Source organism: Bombina bombina, chromosome 4 (genome assembly GCF_027579735.1).
Source record: "Bombina bombina isolate aBomBom1 chromosome 4, aBomBom1.pri, whole genome shotgun sequence".
In the NCBI taxonomy this organism is placed as follows: Eukaryota; Metazoa; Chordata; class Amphibia; order Anura; family Bombinatoridae; genus Bombina; species Bombina bombina.
Genome location: NC_069502.1, coordinates 77,304,033 through 77,327,313, shown reverse-complemented (window position 1 = coordinate 77,327,313; position 23,281 = coordinate 77,304,033).

Sequence of the window (23,281 nt, the reverse complement as noted above, 5' to 3'; positions counted from 1 at the left end):
GACAAAAATAATTGCCTATGTCAAAGACCTAAGGAAACAATGAGCTGCTTATTTATATGTGTCTATAGCACATGGTAAAGTGCGCTAACCAGAAAAGGACTGCCGATCTCGCTCAAAGGCAACCTATGCTTTCACTGGATATTGTGACTGCTCTAAATTGCGTTGGTGTTGCAAGTTCAAAGTTATAGTTTGCGCTCAAAGCACAGGCCGACACTGCACTAGAATATTTAGCACATTTTCCTGTAGTAAATTGTATGGGTTAGAAAAAAATATGCACAAAACACATCAAAATCACATTAAATAAAGTATTACCCACATACTGTATTTACACTTTTTAGTAAAAAAATATTAATATAAATAAAAAATATTTTAAAAGGGTTAAAAGAGATATGGCTAAGTGCTTGACTAGAAAGGGCTTCAATGTATATGTACATATATGTGTTAGTTATTCTGGCTCCAGTCTTCTCTGAACGAGGTGGGAAAACCAGACGTGCACCCGTTGCTCAGTGTGTCTAGAGGGATATGGCTGCACCTCACTGATGAGGCCCAAACTAGGCCAAAACATATGTCTGGGGTTTTGCTGTTTGTCTCGTTCATAGAGGGAATTGCCTGGTATTTCGGGACTGAACTGCACTGCTTAGTCAGGGTCAGACTGATATACTACAGTAAAGTTCTCTGTGAAAGGCACATGTTGAGCAAAAAGAGACTGCTCCAGGGGTGGTAACTAGCTATAGACCAAGCTAATATGCTATTGTTCGTTCCCAGGTTGAGCGCTTCTCTCTTTTTATATATGTAAATACATATATACACATATAAATACATAAATACATCTGTACACACATATAAACATATATATATATACAGGGAGTGCAGAATTATTAGGCAAGTTGTATTTTTGAGGATTAATTTTATTATTGAACAACAACCATGTTCTCAATGAACCCAAAAAACTCATTAATATCAAAGCTGAATATTTTTGGAAGTAGTTTTTAGTTTGTTTTTAGTTTTAGCTATTTTAGGGGGATATCTGTGTGTGCAGGTGACTATTACTGTGCATAATTATTAGGCAACTTAACAAAAAACAAATATATACCCATTTCAATTATTTATTTTTACCAGTGAAACCAATATAACATCTCAACATTCACAAATATACATTTTTGACATTCAAAAACAAAACAAAAACAAATCTGTGACCAATATAGCCACCTTTCTTTGCAAGGACACTCAAAAGCCTGCCATCCATGGATTCTGTCAGTGTTTTGATCTGTTCACCATCAACATTGCGTGCAGCAGCAACCACAGCCTCCCAGACACTGTTCAGAGAGGTGTACTGTTTTCCCTCCTTGTAAATCTCACATTTGATGATGGACCACAGGTTCTCAATGGGGTTCAGATCAGGTGAACAAGGAGGCCATGTCATTAGATTTTCTTCTTTTATACCCTTTCTTGCCAGCCACGCTGTGGAGTACTTGGACGCGTGTGATGGAGCATTGTCCTGCATGAAAATCATGTTTTTCTTGAAGGATGCAGACTTCTTCCTGTACCACTGCTTGAAGAAGGTGTCTTCCAGAAACTGGCAGTAGGACTGGGAGTTGAGCTTGACTCCATCCTCAACCCGAAAAGGCCCCACAAGCTCATCTTTGATGATACCAGCCCAAACCAGTACTCCACCTCCACCTTGCTGGCGTCTGAGTCAGACTGGAGCTCTCTGCCCTTTACCAATCCAGCCACGGGCCCATCCATCTGGCCCATCAAGACTCACTCTCATTTCATCAGTCCATAAAACCTTAGAAAAATCAGTCTTGAGATATTTCTTGGCCCAGTCTTGACGTTTTAGCTTGTGTGTCTTGTTCAGTGGTGGTCGTCTTTAAGCCTTTCTTACCTTGGCCATGTCTCTGAGTATTGCACACCTTGTGCTTTTGGGCACTCCAGTGATGTTGCAGCTCTGAAATATGGCCAAACTGGTGGCAAGTGGCATCTTGGCAGCTGCACGCTTGACTTTTCTCAGTTCATGGGCAGTTATTTTGCGCCTTGGTTTTTCCACACGCTTCTTGCGACCCTGTTGGCTATTTTGAATGAAACGCTTGATTGTTCGATGATCACGCTTCAGAAGCTTTGCAATTTTAAGAGTGCTGCATCCCTCTGCAAGATATCTCACTATTTTTTACTTTTCTGAGCCTATCAAGTCCTTCTTTTGACCCATTTTGCCAAAGGAAAGGAAGTTGCCTAATAATTATGCACACCTGATATAGGGTGTTGATGTCATTAGACCACACCCCTTCTCATTACAGAGATGCACATCACCTAATATGCTTAATTGGTAGTAGGCTTTCGAGCCTATACAGCTTGGAGTAAGACAACATGCATAAAGAGGATGATGTGGTCAAAATACTCATTTGCCTAATAATTCTGCACTCCCTGTATATATATAAATATAAATATAGACATGTATTTATCTCGTAGTATCACAATGTCAAAAATGTATTTTTGATGTGTTTCGTGACACCTTTTTGTTTTGCAAAATAGTTAACTCAATTTCAATTGCGCTCAAGCAACCGTGTTTACTTGTAATATGCGTGCTACATCTGACGTGTGCAAACAGCAGTGATAAACCTGATATCGCTCCCGCCACTCGTAATCTAGCCATAAATGTTGAAATCCATTAAAGTGCAAAATCTCTTCAATTTCTGTGCAAATACTGTTCTAATAGTCACTCACACAGTTTCAGGTATTTATGTATTGCTGGTAATTTACCCCTTTCGAAGAGAGTTTACATAATTGTGCAATATGTCATTTTCTTATGTTCCAGGTGTGCGCTGTCACTGCTGTAATGGTTCTTATTGCGAATCAGTAAGAAAAATTACCCGTTGTAAAATGAAGTATACATGTTATAAATCTTGAGTATTCCGTTACTGAGAGACAGCATTTTTTTCTGCATATTGAGAAAGGCTAAATATTCAAACTGGCTGTCACATGATATTATTCAAAAACGCGTAACATTTAAATATTTTTTTATATTAAAGGGACATTAAAATGATGGTAAACTCTCCCCTTCTTAAAATCAGATCTGGAATGTAAGCGCTATTTTAGATGGAGTTTAATTCATCATGTGCAATGAAGATGCGCTATAACTTAGTTATTAATATAGATATGAAATTCAAATACCCCACGTTACACCACCCACTTCAAAAGTCAATTTTCCTGTCAGCTAAATGATTGAATTAAACTCCATCTAAAATAGCGCTTACATTCCAGATATGATTTTAAGAAGGGGAGAGTTTACCATCACTTTAAATTTCATAAAGAAAATACTCTAATGTCTTAGTGTTATTATTGCACTTTTGCTTACATATAACTGTGTTTAACCTATATAAAGGGATTAAACACATATTTAAAGTCAACTACAGAGCTGTAATGCACTACTGGCACCTAGATGAACACATCGGGTGAGCCATAGGGATGGGCGAATGTGCTTAAAGTGTAATTTGTTTGGTAGAACGAATAGTCCTGTGGAGATTTGTTTTAAAAAATCGAATGTTGATAAGAATGAAAATCCATTAAAATTCAGCAATCGAATGTTATTTCCAGTTTTTGAATGTTACTTTCGTTTTTGAATGTTCATAATTAGATTGAATATCCACATTTAAAATTTCTAATGTAACATTCAATTTAACAAATACTATTAAGAAGTTCAATAGTTCATGTGGTAGGAAATGTAGTAAATTGATACATAATAGATACAAATATATTAATTTGAATGTTTCTATTTCAAATATTGCATAATTTGAATATCACATTTAAAGAAAGCATTAGAAATACTATTACAAATAAACTGATTCAAATGTTTCAAATTCGAATATTGCATAATTCGAATCGATTTATTAGAAAATTTTGAACCGAATATTACATTGAAAGAAAGCATTAGAAATACTATTACATTAAACGAATGTTAGAATGTTGCACAAACATTCCAAATTCAAAACAAATGAACAAATGAATTAAAATTTGTTTTAATTATAGAATGTTGCAAAACATTCGCCCATCCCTAGTGAGACAGTGAAAAGAGGCATATGTGTGTAGACACCATTCACCAGCTAGGACGGACTCCGTAGTGAATTGCTGCTCCTAAGTCTACCTATGCATGCTTTTCAACAAAGGATACCAAAAGAACAACGTCAAATTAAAAGTCTCATAGAATTGCCTGCTTTATCTGAACTATGAAGCTTTAATGCCACTTTAATCAAATCATACATGTCCAGACTTACAAGTGTGTCTTAATTATAGGAAAATATTATTTAATTTATGACTACAGCTGTTGGTTAGTATTAAACATATATATTGATTAATTTTAAGGTGGATCTCTTAATTACAAATTTCAATTACAAATGCTTTGTGCTAGTAATTACATCAGACTAATGATTTGTTCATTCTGAGGCATTACTAAACAATATTGATTTCCAGAAGAACGCATTCAGCTCTAGTGCATCCGAATGGGACGATCACTGAATTGCACTAATTAAAAAATATAGGAACCCCATAAGTTCCACATTAGCCCCTTGACATAAACAGGCGAAATAAAATTGATCATATAGATTATTTTTTTTCACTTTGCACCATCTTGCCATTCAAGTGTAGGAATAAAATATCTCTAACCATAAAAATTCCCAGATACATTTTAAAATTTCAAAACATTCTGCCTAGTAAAAAGTAAAAAAAAAAAACTGAATACAAAGTATTAAACATAAAATATTTGTACCAAGCATCAGCCTATATACAATATCACAAAGTCATCTATCTTTATGGTTACCCAGTTCTCCCAATTATTTGAATAAATGCAATTTTTTATTAGCCCAGCATTAAAAAAAAAATAACGAATGTTTACACATTCATTTAGAATGTTTGGTCAACATTCTAACATTTGTTTAACAAATTTGAACTTTAGAATGTTTATGAACACTTGTTTATTCGTTTGATCATTCAAATATTTTTGAATTTTTTTTTCATTTGAAATTTTAATAAGTAGTTTTTTACATTCAATTTTCGAATGGATTGCAATCACATTTTAGTTTTGTTATGAATATTCAATTTGCAGTTCTATATGATTATGAATTAATGACTTTCTATACAACTCTTTCATTGTTTCAGATTCAAATAATAAGCACTGATAACAGAATTAAAACACTACTTAGATTTGAATAAATACCAATGGTACATTTTTTTTAATCTGACATTTCTATTCTGAATGTCCTTGTTAAATCGAATGTCACTTTCAAAATTAAAATAACATTTAATTCTATAACACACTTTCGATTACTGTGCATACTAGGGCTGTGCGATATGGAAAATAAAAATTACCACGTGCCGCTGCTGCTGGGCTGCAGAGTTTGTGTGACTGACGTGACATATTAGAGAAGCTGTTTCGGACTTTTTTTTTGTTGATAAAAAAAATTGCAGCTTCATGTGATTTAGATATTGCAAAGCCTCATATCACAGTTAATTGCATTGTGTGATTTATTACACAGCCCTAGAGGCCTATTTAACAAAGGTCTGTCGGACCTGATCCGACAGTGCGGATCAGGCCCGACAGACCTCGCTGATTGCGGAGAGCAATACGCTCTCCATATTCAGCATTGCACCAGCAGCTCTTGTGAGTTGCTGGTGCAACACCGCCCCCTGCAGATTCACGGCCAAACGGCCGCCAGCAGGGAGGTGTCAATCAACCCGATCTTACTCGATCAGGTTGAATTGCGGCGATATCTGTCCGCCTCCTCAGAGCAGGCGGACAGGGTTATGGAGCAGCGGTCTTGAGACCGCTGCTCCATAACTTGTGTTTCTGGCGAGTCTGAAGGCTCGCCAGAAACACGGGGCGTCAAGCTCCATACGGAACTTGATAGATAGGCCCCCTAGTGTGTACTTTCAATTTAATTGTTAACATTCAAAACTATTGTAACATTAAAAAAATGAAAATAATGAAAATGACATTCTTTTAATGAATTTTGTGGGGTTTTCGTCCTTATTAACATTAGTTGGTAATTACGTGACTATTAATTCTACCAAGCGAATGTTATTTTTTACACATATGGGGCTAGATTACAAGTGGAGCGCTAATTTATCGCGCACCCGCAAATTTGCCTCACAAGTGGCTAGTTCTTGCTACCGCGAGCTCGCAGTAGCAATTAGCGCTTATAAAATTAGATCAGATCTCTGGTTAATTTTATAGCTGTACCCCAAATGCTCCCAAATACAGTGTAGTGTATTTTATTAAAAAATAAAAATTGTATCATTTTTATTTTTTTATAAAATAACTGCACTAGGCAGTATTTTGGGGGTAAAGTTGGCAGGTGTGAGGTGTTTTGAAAAAAAACGTCACTGAAAAGTGCCTTTACATTGCGGTCTATGGGAACTGTGTGTTCCCTGTAAATATGTATGCTTATATACGTATACAACCCCCCAAAAAAAAAATTTTTAAAGAGTAATTTGAAAATTCAATTCATCCTGTACGATACTGAAAACACATTATTAACACATTATTTGATTTTTTTTCTTTGTAAATTTAATGTATTTTTTTAAAAATACACTCATTTCAAATCTGATGACTGCAACACACTCCAAAAAACATCACCTTTTCTTTTAATAATACTTATTAAGCATTTGGGCACTGAAAATACCAATTAGTTAAGTTTAGGAAGCGGAATTTTCCTCCATTAATCCATTATGCATGTCTTCACCTGCGCAACTGTACAGGGCCTTCGTTGCCTTATTTTGCATTTTAAAATGGGCCACACATTCTCCATCTGAGAGTGGTTAGGACTGCAGGTACGCCATGCTAATATCCACACATCAGCAGTGATCAAGTGCGGTAACCCCGCAAGAAACACGTATGCTGTTTGCCGTCTTACTGATCATTCTGTGTTTTTGAATGATCAGCATATATTTGTTACCCATTTATATTTTTTTTGCTTTGAAAAAGTGCACTTCTTTGAATAAACATTTGTTTTTGAAGATTCCAACTTTGGAGGATTGCCTTCTCAGTGCAGCTGGATATTTTGTTCACTCTTTGTGTGGCTTAGCTGTTTCTAGTGTCCTGGGTGGAGACACTTTTTCCTGGCCTCCTGAGATTCTTTGGACGTATCGAAGATAGGGGGTATGACATTGTGCACACGCTGAAGACACGCCGGTCACTAAACACGAAACCTGGTAAGCACCTCTTTGTGTATTAATTTATCTAACATCCACACTCTCTGCTTACACAACCATGCGTCTCAGCTGAGACAAAGCCCAGAGAAGTCAGCGGCACTTCTGGACAGTGTTGATGTATGGCTTCTGCTTTGCATAGTAAAGCCTTAACTTGCATCTGTGGATGCGGTGTCAAATGGTGTTGACTGACAAAGGTTTACCAAAGAATTCCCAAGCCCATGTCAGGATATCCATTACAGACTCATGACAGTTTTTGAGACAGTGACGTCTGAGGGAACGTAGATCACGCATATTCAGAAGTGGGCCTTGCCCTTTACACACCGAGAATTGACCAGATTCCTTGAATCTTTTAATTATATTGGGCACTGTAGAAGGTGAAAAGCCCACAATTATACAGATTTGTTTTTGGGGAATGTTGTTTTCCAAGTGTTGGATTATTCGCTGATGCATCTGTTGGCAGATTGGTGAGCCTCAACCCATCCTTGCTCTTGAAGGACTAGACCTTTTTTGGAGGCTCCTTATATACTATGATTACACGATTGCCTCACCTGTTTCACATCACCTTCTTATTTCAACTTGTCACATCGCTATTAGTCCTAAATTGCCCCTGTCCCAACTTTTTTGGAACCAGTCATCAGATTTGTAATGAGTGTATATTTTAAAAAAATACATTAAATTCACAAAGTAAAACATGAAATAATAATGTTAATAATGTGTTTTCAATATAGTACAGGGTGAATAGAATTTTCAATTGTCTCTTTTTGTTTGTTTATTTGCATTTTCCATACTGTCCCAACTTTTTCAGAATTGGGGTTGTATATTATGTGTTAATATGTGTATATACACATATTAACACAAAACTATATATGTATATAATCATATACATACTGTATATATTTAACATTTGCTGCCATACCTGCGCTACTTACCCCCTTCTCTGCGCTTAGGTTCTGATGTATCAGAACGAGGCTCCAATTGGAGCCTATGGAACTGCTCTCTCATGAGCTCAATGCTTCCAAGCAATGAAAACGCGAGTTTGCGTTCTCATTGCTGTCAACTTGTAATACCAGCGCACATTAGCCTGCACTGGTATTACACAGTGGAGCGCAAATATCGCTTTCACAAAGTGATATCTAGTGCTCCATTTGTAATCTAGCCGATGATCATTATTATTGTGATGCATACTAAATGGTAGCACACCTCTCTTTCAAATAAGGGGATTCATTATATTTTTTTATATTAAGTGGATGATAAAGACTTCTTTAAAGGGACACTGAACCCAAATTTGTTCTTTCATGATTCAGATAGAGCATGACATTTTAAGCAACTTTCTAATTTACTCCTGTTATCAAATGTTCTTCATTCTCTTGGTATCTTTATTTGAAATGCAAGAATGTTAGTTTAGATGCTGGCCCATTTTTGGTGAACAATCTGGGTTGTCCTTGCTGATTGGTGAATAAATTCATCCACCAATAAAAAAAAGTGCTGTCTAGAGGACTGAACCAAAAAAAGCTTAGAGGAGAGCGGGTAAGCCTCACTAAGAGCCCTCCTAGCTATACAAGGTTGGAGGTAAGAGAGATAAGTAGAAGAGATGTAGGTCAGAGGTTGATCGAAGAGGGCTGGTCAGGAGTATTTGAAGTGGAGTGAGGAAATATAGCTGGAAGTGAGGCTGTTGAGTGCTTTAGGTTTAATATTTTGAGTTGTTGTTCTAAAGTGCATAGGGAGCCATTGTAGTGACTGACAGGGTTGGGAAGCTGATGTAGATCAGTGACTTAGGTGGATGAGTCTAGCTGAAGCATTCATGATAGATTGGAGCGGGGATAGGTGGGATTTGGGAAGATAATTTAGGAGAAGGTTGCAGTAGTCAATACGTAACAAAATGAGGGAATTAATTAGTATTTTTTTAAGTTTCGTTGATAAGAAAAGGGTAAATTCTGGAAATATTGTGTAGAAATGTGTATTTGGCAGTTTCGTTCACTGCAGAATGCGGAAGTAGGAGGCTGCTTTCGGTATTTGTCTCTTTTGCAAGCAGAATATCCTCTTGTGTCAATGAAACACACTAAGATATGTGCAAATCCAGATCTAAGTATGTTTCACTTGCACAAGAGGATATTCTGTTCCAAAAAGAGCCGAATACCGAGAGCCTCCTACTTCTTCATTCAGCATTGAACAAAACTGCCGACTGTACATCTCTAATATTGTGTAGGTGTGCACAGTAGGATCTAGAAGGACTCTCTCTCTCTCTCTGTCTTGAAAGCAATGTGATACCAGCGCAACTTAGCTTGGTCACTATATCCATTACAAATATAGGGTGTGCTAAAGCAATATCGGCTGCGCTAACCATTTTCAGGTAAATTTGGATTTACCATGGACTTGTAATATCAAGTTGCCCAAATGATAATGATACGCATCAATAATGCGTATGACGGCCAGTGCTATCTTTAGCGCACTTGTTATCTGGCCCTAATTGTTCCAAATAGTTTGAGAAAAGGGGAAGTTAGAAAACTGGGAAATGGCACCTCCTCTAACACAATAGACGTGATTGTTTTTAGTATAGTATGTTAGTATATAATATAAGTATATCATGGTAGTAAAGAATTTAATAGACTTGATCACTTTTAGTACCGTACAGTATAGTGTAGTTGTATATAGTATCTGCAGTATATAATAGTAGTATAGAATTAAATAGAATTGATTACTTTTAGTATAGGATAGGATAGTAGTATATAGCAGTATATAGTATAGTACAATATAGTAGTGTAATGTATAGAAGTGTATCATATAGTATAGCATAAAAAGTATAGTATAGCATAGTGCAGCATAGTTGTAGTATAGTATAGTACAGTAAAATGTACAGGCGTTAAATGTAACTTTTAAAGTGTTAGGTCGGGTTACCATAGCAACAAACTTGTTATGGTGCGATATTTGAGAAATCCAAAGTCAGATGGAAGCGTTAACACATACACAAAAAGCCCGGTTGCAAGCACTACGCAAAATATTTCAATAGAATCCTTGTACTAAAATGCAGCTGTAAACTATTTTTAGCTGTCCGCAACTTCGGTAGCTTACGGCTCAATTTTAAACGACTCAATGGAAATGAGACCTATGTTGGGAAATTAGGCCTCCAATTAACTAACATTGGAATAGGCTCTTCAATTCCTATGTCATTCTGCCATTCTGTAGAGCTGATTCTCTTAAAAGTTATGTACTCAAGAAAAATCTCTCCATTTAAAAGAGAATATTTCAAAATGTATTACAGTGTATTGTTGTTTTTTAATTATATCCCTGTTATAAGTAAACTAACTTTTTCTATCAGAGTTGTAACTAACAACCTGTGGGCAACAGATACCTAAGTATCGGTTCCACACAAAGTTAAACTTTATACTAGTTTCAGTTTAAATGTTCACAGCTTTTATTTGATGTTTTCATAGAAAACATTTTTAACAGATTTAAAGGACCAGTAAAAACAGTAGATTTGCATAAACAACAAATGAATGATAAAAAAGACAATGCAAAAGCACTTGGGGTCAATTTATTAATGTGCGAGCGGACATGATGCAATGAAGCGTATCATGTCCGCTGCACATCGATAAATACTGGCAGAATACGCTGTCGGCATTTATCATTTGTGAACTGCTGGTGCAATACCGCCCCCTGCAGATTCAAGGCCAATCGGCCGCTAGCAGGGGGTGTCAATCAACCCAATCGTATTCGATTGGGTTGATTTCTGCCCGCCGCCTTAGAGCAGGCAGACAGGTTATGGAGCAGCGATCTGGTTACGGAGCTTGATAAATATACCCCTTCGTCTGAACACCAAGTGAGTAGAAGCTTTTATTCTGACATATTTCAGTTATGTCTTTTTCCACTCCCACTGCATCATGTGACAGCCATCAGCCAATCACAAATGCATATACGTTTGTTCTGTGAATTCTTGCACATGCTCAGTAGGAGCTGGTGACTCAAAAAGTGTAAATATAAAAAGACTGCACATTTTGTTAATGGAAGTAAATTGGAAAGTTGTTTAAAATAGCTGCTCTATCTGAATCATGAAAGTTTAATTTTGACTTGAGTGCCCCTTTAAGTTCTGCATGATAATATAATTTGAGCACTATAACCATTTAAACAGATTCAACTCTCAATGTTGTAGTTAATCAACTACAAAGAAACATAGAAAAGAGAGGCCACCCCAGTCTTAGTGAATATAATGACCTATGTGGTATTTTTATCCTGTCTCAGGCTCCTAGAGGTTCCCATTAGTGAAATATATCTTAAGTCTCTCAGCTGGAAATAACACTCATTATGGCTATAAAATAATTGTATGTGAGTTATATATCAAAATTATGATCTGCAGCTATCCAGTCTTGTTTTAAATTAAATTAGACATGAAATACAATAACTGCAGCTGGCATAGCCCTACTTCTATATGTAAAACTGTTTTACTGTTTGCAGCATCTTACTTGGCCTTTCCAAAAAGTGTTTAGCAAAACTTTAAAAGATACCTTGATGCCCATTACAGTCATTGGCCACTCTCTAATTCCTTCCCACCTTGACTACTGTCACTTCAACCTTATCTGGTCTCCCTAGCTGCTGTCTAGCTCCTTTACAATCCATATGAATGCCTCTGCCAGGCCTGTCTTCCTTACACCGTTACACGTCACTCTTCATCTGCTGAACCTTTCTGCCAATCCCTTCTCTGGCTTCCTCTAGCTGTTAAAATTAACCACAAAATTCTGACTCTGACATACAAGGCCCTCAATTGCACTGTTCCCCCTGTATTTTTGACCTTGTCTCCAGATACCCTCCCGCCCCTTCGCTCTGCTCACGACCTCCTCCTCCTCTCCTCCTTTCTTGTTACCACCTTACATTCCCGTTTACAGGACTTCTCTAGACTGGCTCTTGTGGAACTCTCTGCCTCACTCCACAAGATTTTCCCCTAGTTTTGAAAGTTTCAAGTGCTCCCTAAATACTCTACAGTTCAGGAATGCATACAACCTACACTAACCTTTCCTAATCTCCGTTCCTCTCCTCCACTGCTATCCCCTTGAACCCACTTAGCATATAAGCCTATGAGCCCAGCTGTTTGCAGATCAACTTCTTAAGAGCTGACTACTACATTACAACTCTCGGCAGGGCCCCTTTACCCACGTGATCCTTATAAATGTTACATTGTATATCATGACTATATTTATAGTGCTACAGAATCTGTTGGCGCTCTACAAATAACTGATATTAATAATAATAATTGGCCCTGATATTTAAAATATCGACAGACCGATGAGAAATTGCCTTTTTTGGGTTCGCCAGTCTTGCAGTCCGTTGTTCTGTTTAAATATTCTAAACAAGTGGACTGAACCTCATTGTGCTGATGAGTTGCGATGTATCGCCCAAAGGAAATAATGGGTATCGCATCTTCAGAAAAAAGTCACCACGGAGCTGCAACGTAGGCAGCGGAGGAGGGCTGTCTTTATAGTGTGTTTATACAAAATAAACTCTGCGTTCGCAAAAATAGAAATTGTTTTCTGTGTAGTAATACTTCAAATTATGCATATGTATATTAAGTTTCACTGTACATTTACAAGATTTGTCACACTGGGAAATATCGCCACTGTAAAGCAGGCAAGATTGATATGGCTAAAAAGGTTTAGCTAACATGGAGGATGGATATTAGAAACCCAAGGCAATGTTTCCCCAATAAAATACAGGTTACACCAAATGAACGCCCAGTAAACTCCTACTGAACGCTTATATATTCGTCATGTCTGTGACCGACTTTGTTAATAAAAACAAAATTCCTATTTTAAATATAAGAGATTGGGAACATTTCTTAAAATTGGAAAACCTTCTGCCATCACTTTTGGAAAAAACAACTTTCAGCTATGCTTTGGAAAAAGGAGAATTATGCAGACGAACCACCTTCCAAGATAGATAATAGTACAACTCCCTGCATTGGCAGATCAGTTCCACCAGGCTAAATTTCAGCTGACAACATACTGGTTATGAGTGTTGCAGCAAATACTCAAATAGCAGTTTGTAGCAACCTGGGAAAAAGCAAGATAAAAGTAGGTGGGACATATTTTCCTACATTGTTTTTGCAATTAGGCACCCGTGTCAGGGGGGTATTATACAAGAGACTTTTAAAAGTGCTCTCCACCTAACCCATGGCTTTAATGACTTTATACTATCATACAAAGCTTCCACAGGAAAAGTGAACTTTACTTTTGAGGGGCGAGGCCGGGGCGAATGCACATTCTCAATATAATGTAGATATGAATATTGAGAATGCACTTCAAATAAGTAAAAATACACGCCTAAGGACACAACAGAAAGTTAGTACAATTACGTTTACAGTTTACATACATATTCTTACATTATACTATACAAAACATATGCATTAAACAATGGATATACATATTTCATATACCCACAATCACCCAGCTCCTATAGGTGTATTATTGATATGTTTAATTCACTATTATATTGTACGAACAGGGATTGAGTTTATGTTGACACATGTAGGTGGCGATGCTGCTTAGAATATATCGTCGGTATCAGAGTAGCATCGCCAACCACTGAAATGTATGGTAAAATGTCTCTTGCAGTACTGTCAGTCCTTTAGTGATATTTAGCCGGCTTTCTCAACATTGTGATGGGTCCCTTTTGAATATCTCACCACCTTGTGGAACTTTCAATCATCAGGGCCTCTTTAAACTTACAAAAAAGTATATCTTTATGGACCCAAAAGATATACAGCCAAAGCAAAAATAAGACAGGACAAATACTTACCTCACAACGTTTCTCAGTTACCCACTGGTGTGTTTTTTGGGCAGGGTTGTGATGGGAGGAGCAAGGACATGGCCATGTTGTGGGCAGTCCTTTGGCTGGACTTGGTAGAGTTAGGCATCTTGTAGGCAGGGCTGGGGCCTTACTGGGAACCATGGTATATAATTTGATTTGTTTTATGATGAATATAATTAAACATCTTGGATGTCCTCTCACTACCTTAAGCTAAATCTCTCCAAAACTGAACTCGTTATTTTTTCCCCCTTCTTTCAAAATCTCCACCCCCCAATTTTCTATAACTGTTGATAATTCCATCATTACCTCTACCCCGCATGCTCGATGTCTTGGGGTCACACTTGACTCAGACCTTTCCTTCACTCCTCACATTCAGTCCTTGGCTAAAGCCTGCCGCTTCCACCTTAAAAACATCTCTAAAATTAGACATTTCCTTACACAAGACACCACTAAGATCTTAATCCACTCTCTCATCCTTTCCCGTCTCGACTACTGCAACTCCGTCCTCTCTGGTCTACCCAGCTACCACCTAGATCCTTTACAATCCATAATGAATGCCTCTGCCAGGCTCATCTTCCTTACAAGTCGCTCTTCATCTGCTGCCTCCAGGATTAAACACAAAATCCTCACTCTGACATACAAAGCCCTCAACTGCACTGCTCCCCATTACATTTCAGACCTTGTCTCCAGATACTCTCCCTCCCGTCCCCTTCGCTCTACTCCCGATCACCTACTCTCCTCCTTTCTCTCTTGTTACTTTCTCACATTCCCGTTTACAGGACTTCTCCAGACCACCACTCCCTGTCTCGCTCCACAAGACTCTCCCCTAGTTTTAACAGCTTCAAGCGCTCCCTAAAGACTCTACTATTCAGGGATGCATACAACCAACACTAACCTTTCCTAACTACCGGTACATTGCTTTCCCCTTGAACTCCTTAGTATGTAAGCCTATGAGCCCAGTTGTTTGCAGATCGCCTTCATAAGAGCCAACTACAACAGTGCAACTCTCGACAGGGCCCTCTACCCACTTGACCCCTAGAAATGTTATCCTGAATACCAAGTATGTTTATAGCGCTGCAGAATCTGTTGGTGCTCTACAAATACCTGTAAATAATAATAATAACTACTTCATTACAATTATAAATTAACATTTAAATAACAATTTCTAATTTGTTTATACATTTATTAGTTTTAAAATTGTGATTTAAAAACTCTCTACTTTTAACTTTTTTTTTTTTATTCAACTAAGAAAATATCTGATTTACTAACATATGCACTGAAAGTGAGCAAGATATTTAAAATTGGGGAAAAAAAATGTGTTCAAGCAGCCAAAAAAAATGTGAAACAGGTCCATGGTGTAGAATGTGAAATGTCAAAAATGCTTTGGCAAGTGGACAAAAAAGGTGTTTTCGGATTAGAAAACTGTTGCCATACTGCCCCAAGCAAGGTCTAGGGCTGAACGCGTTTCATAAACATTAAATAAATAGTTGATCACAGAGATAACTGACATTTTGGAATGGGCTCACAATTAAAAACCTTGCACCCTCTGCAACATTCACTTTCAGCAAAACATACCATTGGAAACAGGTTTTATATCCTGGTTTAGACATACAAACAGTTATTTGCATGCTGCATTTCATTCAGAGATGTATTTTGATATAAACCAACTAGTGATGTCGCGAACCTAAAATTTTGCATTCGCAAACGGCGGACGCGAACTTCCGCAACTGTTCGCGAACGGGCGAACCGGGCGAACCGCCATAGACTTCAATAGGCAGGCAAATTTTAAAACCCACAGGGACTCTTTCTGGCCACAATAGTGATGGAAAAGTTGTTTCAAGGGGACTAACACCTGGACTGTGGCATGCCGGAGGGGGATCCATGGCAAAACTCCCATGGAAAATTACATAGTTGATGCAGAGTCTGGTTTTAATCCATAAAGGGCATAAATCACCTAACATTGCTAAATTGTTTGGAATAACGTGCTTTAAAACATCAGGTATGATGTTGTATCGATCAGGTAGTGTAAGGGTAACGCCCGCTTCACAGTGACAGACCAAACTCCCCGTTTAAAGGGACAGTCTACACCAGAATTGTTATTGTTTTAAAAGATAGATAATCCCTTTATTACCCATTTCCCAGTTTTGCATAACTAACACTTTTATAATAATATACTTTTAACCTCTGTGATTATCTTGTATCTAAGCCTCTGCAAACTGACCCTTTTTTCAGTTCTTTTGACAGACTTGCAGTCTAGCCAATCAGTGCCTGCTCCCAGATAACTTCTCGTGCATGAGCACAGTGTTATTTATATGAAATACGTGAACCAACACCCTCTAGTGGTGAAAAACTGTTAAAATGCAATCTGAAAGAGGTGGGCTTCAACGTCTAAGAAATTAGAATATGAACATCCTAGGTTAAGCTTTCAACTAAGAATACCTAAGAGAACAAAGCAAAATTGGTGATAAAAGTAAATTGGAAAATTGTTTAAAATGACATGCTCTATCTGAATCATGAAAGTCTATTTTGGCCTAGACTGTCCCTTTAACGCACCACAAACAACCGCAAACAGTCCATTTGCACAACCGCAAACTCCCCATTTTTTTAAATCTACACTACTGTTACACCAGATATGAGTTGCACTGGGTTGACACTGTGCCTTGGCAGGCAGGCACTGAAATGCACACGTGTGAAGGAAACTGACTGCTATTATTTAACACAGTCAAAAAAGTGTTGTTGTTTTTTTAAATCTACACTACTGTTACACCAGATATGAGTTGCACTGGGGTGACACTGTGCCCTGGCAGGCAGGCACTGAAACGCACACGTGTGAAGGAAACTGACTGCTATTATTTAACACAGTCAAAAAAGTGTTGTTGTTTTTTTAAATCTACACTACAGTTACACCAGATTTGAGTTGCACTGGGGTGACACTGTGCCCTGGCAGGCAGGCACTGAAACGCACACGTGTGAAGGAAACTGACTGCTATTATTTAACACAGTCAAAAAAGTGTTTTTTTCTTTTAAATCTACACTACTGTTACACCAGATATGAGTTGAACTGGGAGGACACTGTGCCCTGGAAGGCAGGCCCTGAAACGCACACGTGTGAAGGAAACTGACTGCTATTATTTAACACAGTCAAAAAAGTGTTGTTTTTTTTAAATCTACACTACTGTTACACCAGATATGAGTTGCACTGGGAGGACACTGTGCCCTGGAAGGCAGGCCCTGAAACGCACACGTGTGAAGGAAACTGACTGCTATTATTTAACACAGTCAAAAAAGTGTTGTTTTTTTTAAATCTATACTACTGTTACACCAGATATGAGTTGCACTGGGGTGACACTGTGTCCTGGCAGGCAGGCACTTAAACGCAAACGTGTGAAGGAAACTGACTGCTATTATTTAACACAGTCAAAAAAGTGTTGTTTTTTTTAAATGTACACTACTGTTACACCAGATATGAGGGGTGGCACTGGGCAAGTAGGCACAGTATACGCTGTGAGCCTCACACACACGCTGGCAGGCAGGCAACTGCAATTAGATTACACAGGGAAAAAAAAGCAGACATGTTCTAGCCCTAAAAAGGGCTTTTTGGGGTGCTGTCCTTATAGCAGAGATCAGATGAGTCCTTCAGGACTGTAGTGGACACTGAATACACTAGCCTAGCTATAGATTTCCCTATTAAATCAGCAGCAGCTACACTGTCCCTCCTCTCACTAAGAATGCAGCTTCCAAATGAATCTAAAATGGATGCTTGCTGTCCAGGAGGTAGGAGGGTCTGGGAGGGAGGGTCTGCTGCTGATTGGCTGGAATGTGTCTTCTGACTGTGAGGTACAGGGTCAAAGTATTACTCAATGATGACCAATAGGGGGCGGATCGAACATTGCATATGTTCACCCGCCACGGCGAACGCGAACAAGTTATGTTCTCCGGAAACTATTCGCCGGCGAACTATTCGGGACATCACTACAACCAACTAGGTTTGTGCCTAGGGCAGCAAAATTTAGGGAGAACAGTACATTTTGAGGTATTCTGTGGCATGAGGCTTTCCCAGCTCTATGGTCTCCAACTGTTTTATAGATTACATTTTAATACAAATAAATGATCCCCGTAATTGCCTAGTAGGGGTGTAAAACCCTGGTCTTCTGTTGTTAGAAATATGCTAAAATTGTTGGGATGGTCAAAGGGCAGCAGATTTACTAGTGCTTAGGAGGGCACAAAAACTAAAGAAATGTTGTTGTCTTGCCATAAGATAACATGTGACCTAAGTCTAAACTTTTTAAAAACAAATTAACATCTTGTTTGTTGCAAGTAGCCATACTCCATCCATCACTTGCCCTATATGGAGGAGCCAAACTGGTCTAGCCACAATATAAGCTATTATCTGCTAAAGCCAATTAGACACACATATGTAGCCGGGTTAGCCTTGAATAGTCAGCACTGTGTTTTACCAGCTCTTAGAATGACCAAATTTCAAAATTTCCAGTTGAATTACATGAAAAGGGGTCAAAATTAACAATTTGTTATCATTTATTTGTAGAGTGCCAACAGATTCTGCAGCGCTAATAAAAAGTGTATTGCAAAGTTTTGTTGCTACACATAACTAAACATTTTATATTAAAATCTCAATGTGTTTACAGTCCCTTTAATCACTGCTCTGTTTCTAGTGGAGAGTTTATTTTCCTGTTTTGCTCACCATATGTTAAATTAATCTCTTGACAAAAAAAAACAAGAAACATTTGTATTTAAAATCTCATCCTTAACTTACACAAATTCATTTTGGAGTTTTTTGCTACTTTATTTGTTGATGTTTTTAGGAATGGATAACAAACAGTGTAGCGGCGTGACGGAACGGGTTAATTGGACCTTATGTCCATTGAACAGAGGCCAACACAAGCAGTGTACAGAATGCAACCCCCCCCCCCCCCTCACACACACAGGATGCTGCCGGCTGCTGCTCAGCCTGCCCCACCCTCCGTGTAATTCTGCTGATTTTGCTCTCCGGCCTGCAGCCGCGGTGTTGTGTAACAGATACACTAAGCAGCCCTGCATTATCTAATCTTACATAACAGTTCTCAGGCTAGAAAAGCTGACAAACATTTTGCTCCTTCAGCTTATAGAACAGCAAAACTGCATTCTGCACTGTGTGAAAGCGCAATATTTGTATTTCTTCCCTATTCTGTCTAATAATAGACGTTTATATGACTTTGTAACTGTCATACATCTTTATTATACACATTTATACAGTACCTTATTGTTTATAAAATGTGAAATAACCATTTAATCAACCTTATAAATCCTGTTGAGTATCCAGTCATGACAAAGAAAAATCTGCTTTGTAGCTAATTATTATTACTAATAATAATAATTGGGAACTTGAAGAAGAAAAATTAAATGTTTTAAAGGGACATGAAAGCTATCATTTTTCTGACAGACCATACAATTTTAAAAGAGTTTTCAATTTACTTCTATAATCAAATTTGCTTCTTTCTCGTGGTAGTATTTCTTCAGACACCTAGGCAGGTAGCATTTTGTCCTAATTTTGAGAATACCTTATATGTATGCTTCCAAGTAATTTATAGCCAACATATACCAAATACTACAAGGATGGAATTATTGGTTTAAGTTTCCAAAATTTGCTATGTTGTAGTGGTGATCCAATCCAAAACCGCTACACAAAAGTATATATTTGTAGAAACTAGACACCAAAGGGCAGGGCTGGCTCAAGACATTGTGCTGCCTGGGTCCGAGATCAAAATGACGCCCCCCCCCCCATGCCGCCCCCTGACCCCGCCCTCCCACGCCACCCCCCACACACACTTCTACCTATCTAACTCCATCCATAGCAATGCATTAAATTCTTAATATTATTACTTATTAATATTATTAATATTACAGTGCCACTTACACTCACACTCAGACTGGGTGAAATAAGTCCCTTTAATCAGATCAAAAAAAGGGACTGATGAAAGGGACTTTAGTTCCCTGAAACGTCATCTATTAAAGCTGACTTTTTGTTCACTAAATCCTGAGAGTGCATTAGTTTTTGAAAGTAAACTATTGGCTATATTTGCACCCAGGTGGTTATATCTGGAGGGAGGATTTGTTCTTCCTGGAATATATATATATATATATATATATACACACACACACACACACACACACATATATATATATATACACACGCACACATATACATATATATATATATATATATACACATACACACATATATATATATATATATATATATACATACAACATATACATCTATAATATGTAATAATGTGCTGTATACCATATCATAGCAATATAGTATGGCAATATTTCTTTATTTGTACTACTTTCCAAACTGATTACATCAGACTGATTTTTCTTTTAGAAAAGGCTGACATATCTGATATATATCTGATCCTACATATCTTTCAAGAATTCAATGTACCCAAGAGAATCTGCTCCTGGTTTACACTCTTGCTGAAGCAAACAGAATTGGTGCATATATATATATATATATATATATATATATATATATATATTTAAATTTGTCTTTCAGCATACAGACACCAAAATGCAGTTGTATATTAGATAAATGTAACTTGAGATACATAGACCTAGATTTGGAGTTTGGCGTTAGCCGTGAAAACCAGCGTTAGAGGCTCCTAACGCTGGTTTTAGGCTACCACCGGTATTTGGAGTCACTCAAAATAGGGTCTAACGCTCACTTTTCAGCCGCGACTTTTCCATACCGCAGATCCCCTTACGTCAATTGCGTATCCTATCTTTTCAATGGGATTTTTCTAACTCCGGTATTTAGAGTCGTTTCTGAAGTGAGCGTTAGACATCTAACGACAAAACTCCAGCCGCAGGAAAAAAGTCAGTAGTTAAGAGCTTTCTGGGCTAACGCCGGTTTCTAAAGCTCTTAACTACTGTACTCTAAAGTACACTAACACCCATAAACTACCTATGTACCCCTAAACCGAGGTCCCCCCACATCGCCGACACTTGAATAAATTTTTTTAACCCCTAATCTGCCGACCGCCACCTACGTTATCCTTATGTACCCCTAATCTGCTCCCCCTAACACCGCCGACCCCTGTATTATATTTATTAACCCCTAATCTGCCCCCCTCAACGTCGCCTCCATCTGCCTACACTTATTAACCCCTAATCTGCCGACCGCAAAGCGCCGCCACCTACATTATCCTTATGTACCCCTAATCTGCTCCCCCTAACACCGCCGACCCCTGTATTATATTTATTAACCCCTAATCTGCCCCCCTCAACCTCGCCTCCATCTGCCTACACTTATTAACCCCTAATCTGCCGACCGCAAAGCGTCGCCACCTACGTTATCCTTATGTACCCCTAATCTGCTGCCCCTAACACCGCCGACCCCTATATTATATTTATTAACCCCTAATCTGCCCCCCTCAACGTCGCCTCCACCTGCCTACACTTATTAACCCCTAATCTGCCGAGCGGACCTGAGCGCTACTATAATAAAGTTATTAACCCCTAATCTGCATCACTAACCCTATAATAAATAGTATTAACCCCTAATCTGCCCTCCCTAACATCGCCGACACCTAACTTCAATTATTAACCCCTAATCTGCCGACTGGAGCTCACCGCTACTCTAATAAATGTATTAACCCCTAAAGCTAAGTCTAACACTAACACCCCCCTAAATTAAATATAATTTACATCTAACAAAATTAATTAACTCTTATTAAATAAATTATTCCTATTTAAAGATAAATACTTACCTGTAAAATAAATCCTAATATAGCTACAATATAAATTATAATTATATTATAGCTATTTTAGGATTAATATTTATTTTACAGGTAACTTTGTATTTATTTTAACCAGGTACAATAGCTATTAAATAGTTAAGAACTATTTAATAGCTAAAATAGTTAAAATAATTACAAAATTACCTGTAAAATAAATACTAACCTAAGTTACAATTAAACCTAACACTACACTATCAATAAATGAATTAAATAAAATACCTACAATTACCTACAATTAACCTAACACTACACTATCAATAAATTAATTAAATACAATTCCTACAAATAAATACAATTAAATAAACTAGCTAAAGTACAAAAAATAAAAAAGAACTAAGTTACAAAAAATAAAAAAATATTTACAAACATAAGAAAAATATTACAACAATTTTAAACTAATTACACCTACTCTAAGCCCCCTAATAAAACAACAAAGCCCCCCAAAATAAAAAATGCCCTACCCTATTTTACATTACTAAAGTTAAAAGCTCTTTTACCTTACCAGCCCTGAACAGGGCCCTTTGCGGGGCATGCCCCAAGAAGTTCAGCTCTTTTGCCTGTAAAAAAAAACATACAATACCCCCCCCCCAACATTACAACCCACCACCCACATACCCCTAATCTAACCCAAACCCCCCTTAAATAAACCTAACACTAAGCCCCTGAAGATCATCCTACCTTGTCTTCACCTCACCAGGTATCACCGATCCGTCCTGGCTCCAAAATCTTCATCCAACCCAAGCGGGGGTTGGCGATTCATCATCCGGTGGCTGAAGAGGTTCAGAAGAGGCTCCAAAGTCTTCATCCTATCCGGGAAGAAGAGGCGATCCGGACCGGCAACCATCTTGATCCAAGCGGCATCTTCTATCTTCATCCGATGACGACCGGCTCCGTCCTGAAGACCTCCACCGCGGACCCATCTTCTTCCGGCGACGTCCAACTGAAGAATGATGGTTCCTTTAAGGGACGTCATCCAAGATGGCGTCCCTCGAATTCCGATTGGCTGATAGGATTCTATCAGCCAATCGGAATTAAGGTAGGAATATTCTGATTGGCTGATGGAATCAGCCAATCAGAATCAAGTTCAATCCGATTGGCTGATCCAATCAGCCAATCAGATTGAGCTCGCATTCTATTGGCTGTTCCGATCAGCCAATAGAATGCAAGCTCAATCTGATTGGCTGATTGGATCAGCCAAACGGATTGAACTTGATTCTGATTGGCTGATTCCATCAGCCAATCAGAATATTCCTACCTTAATTCCGATTGGCTGATAGAATCCTATCAGCCAATCGGAATTCGAGGGACGCCATCTTGGATGACGTCCCTTAAAGGAACCGTCATTCTTCAGTTGGACGTCGCCGGAAGAAGATGGGTCCGCGGTGGAGGTCTTCAGGATGGAGCCGGTCGTCATCGGATGAGCAGTCAAGTAGATGGAAACATGAAATATTATATTTATGCAATATTCATATTTAATGAAGTGT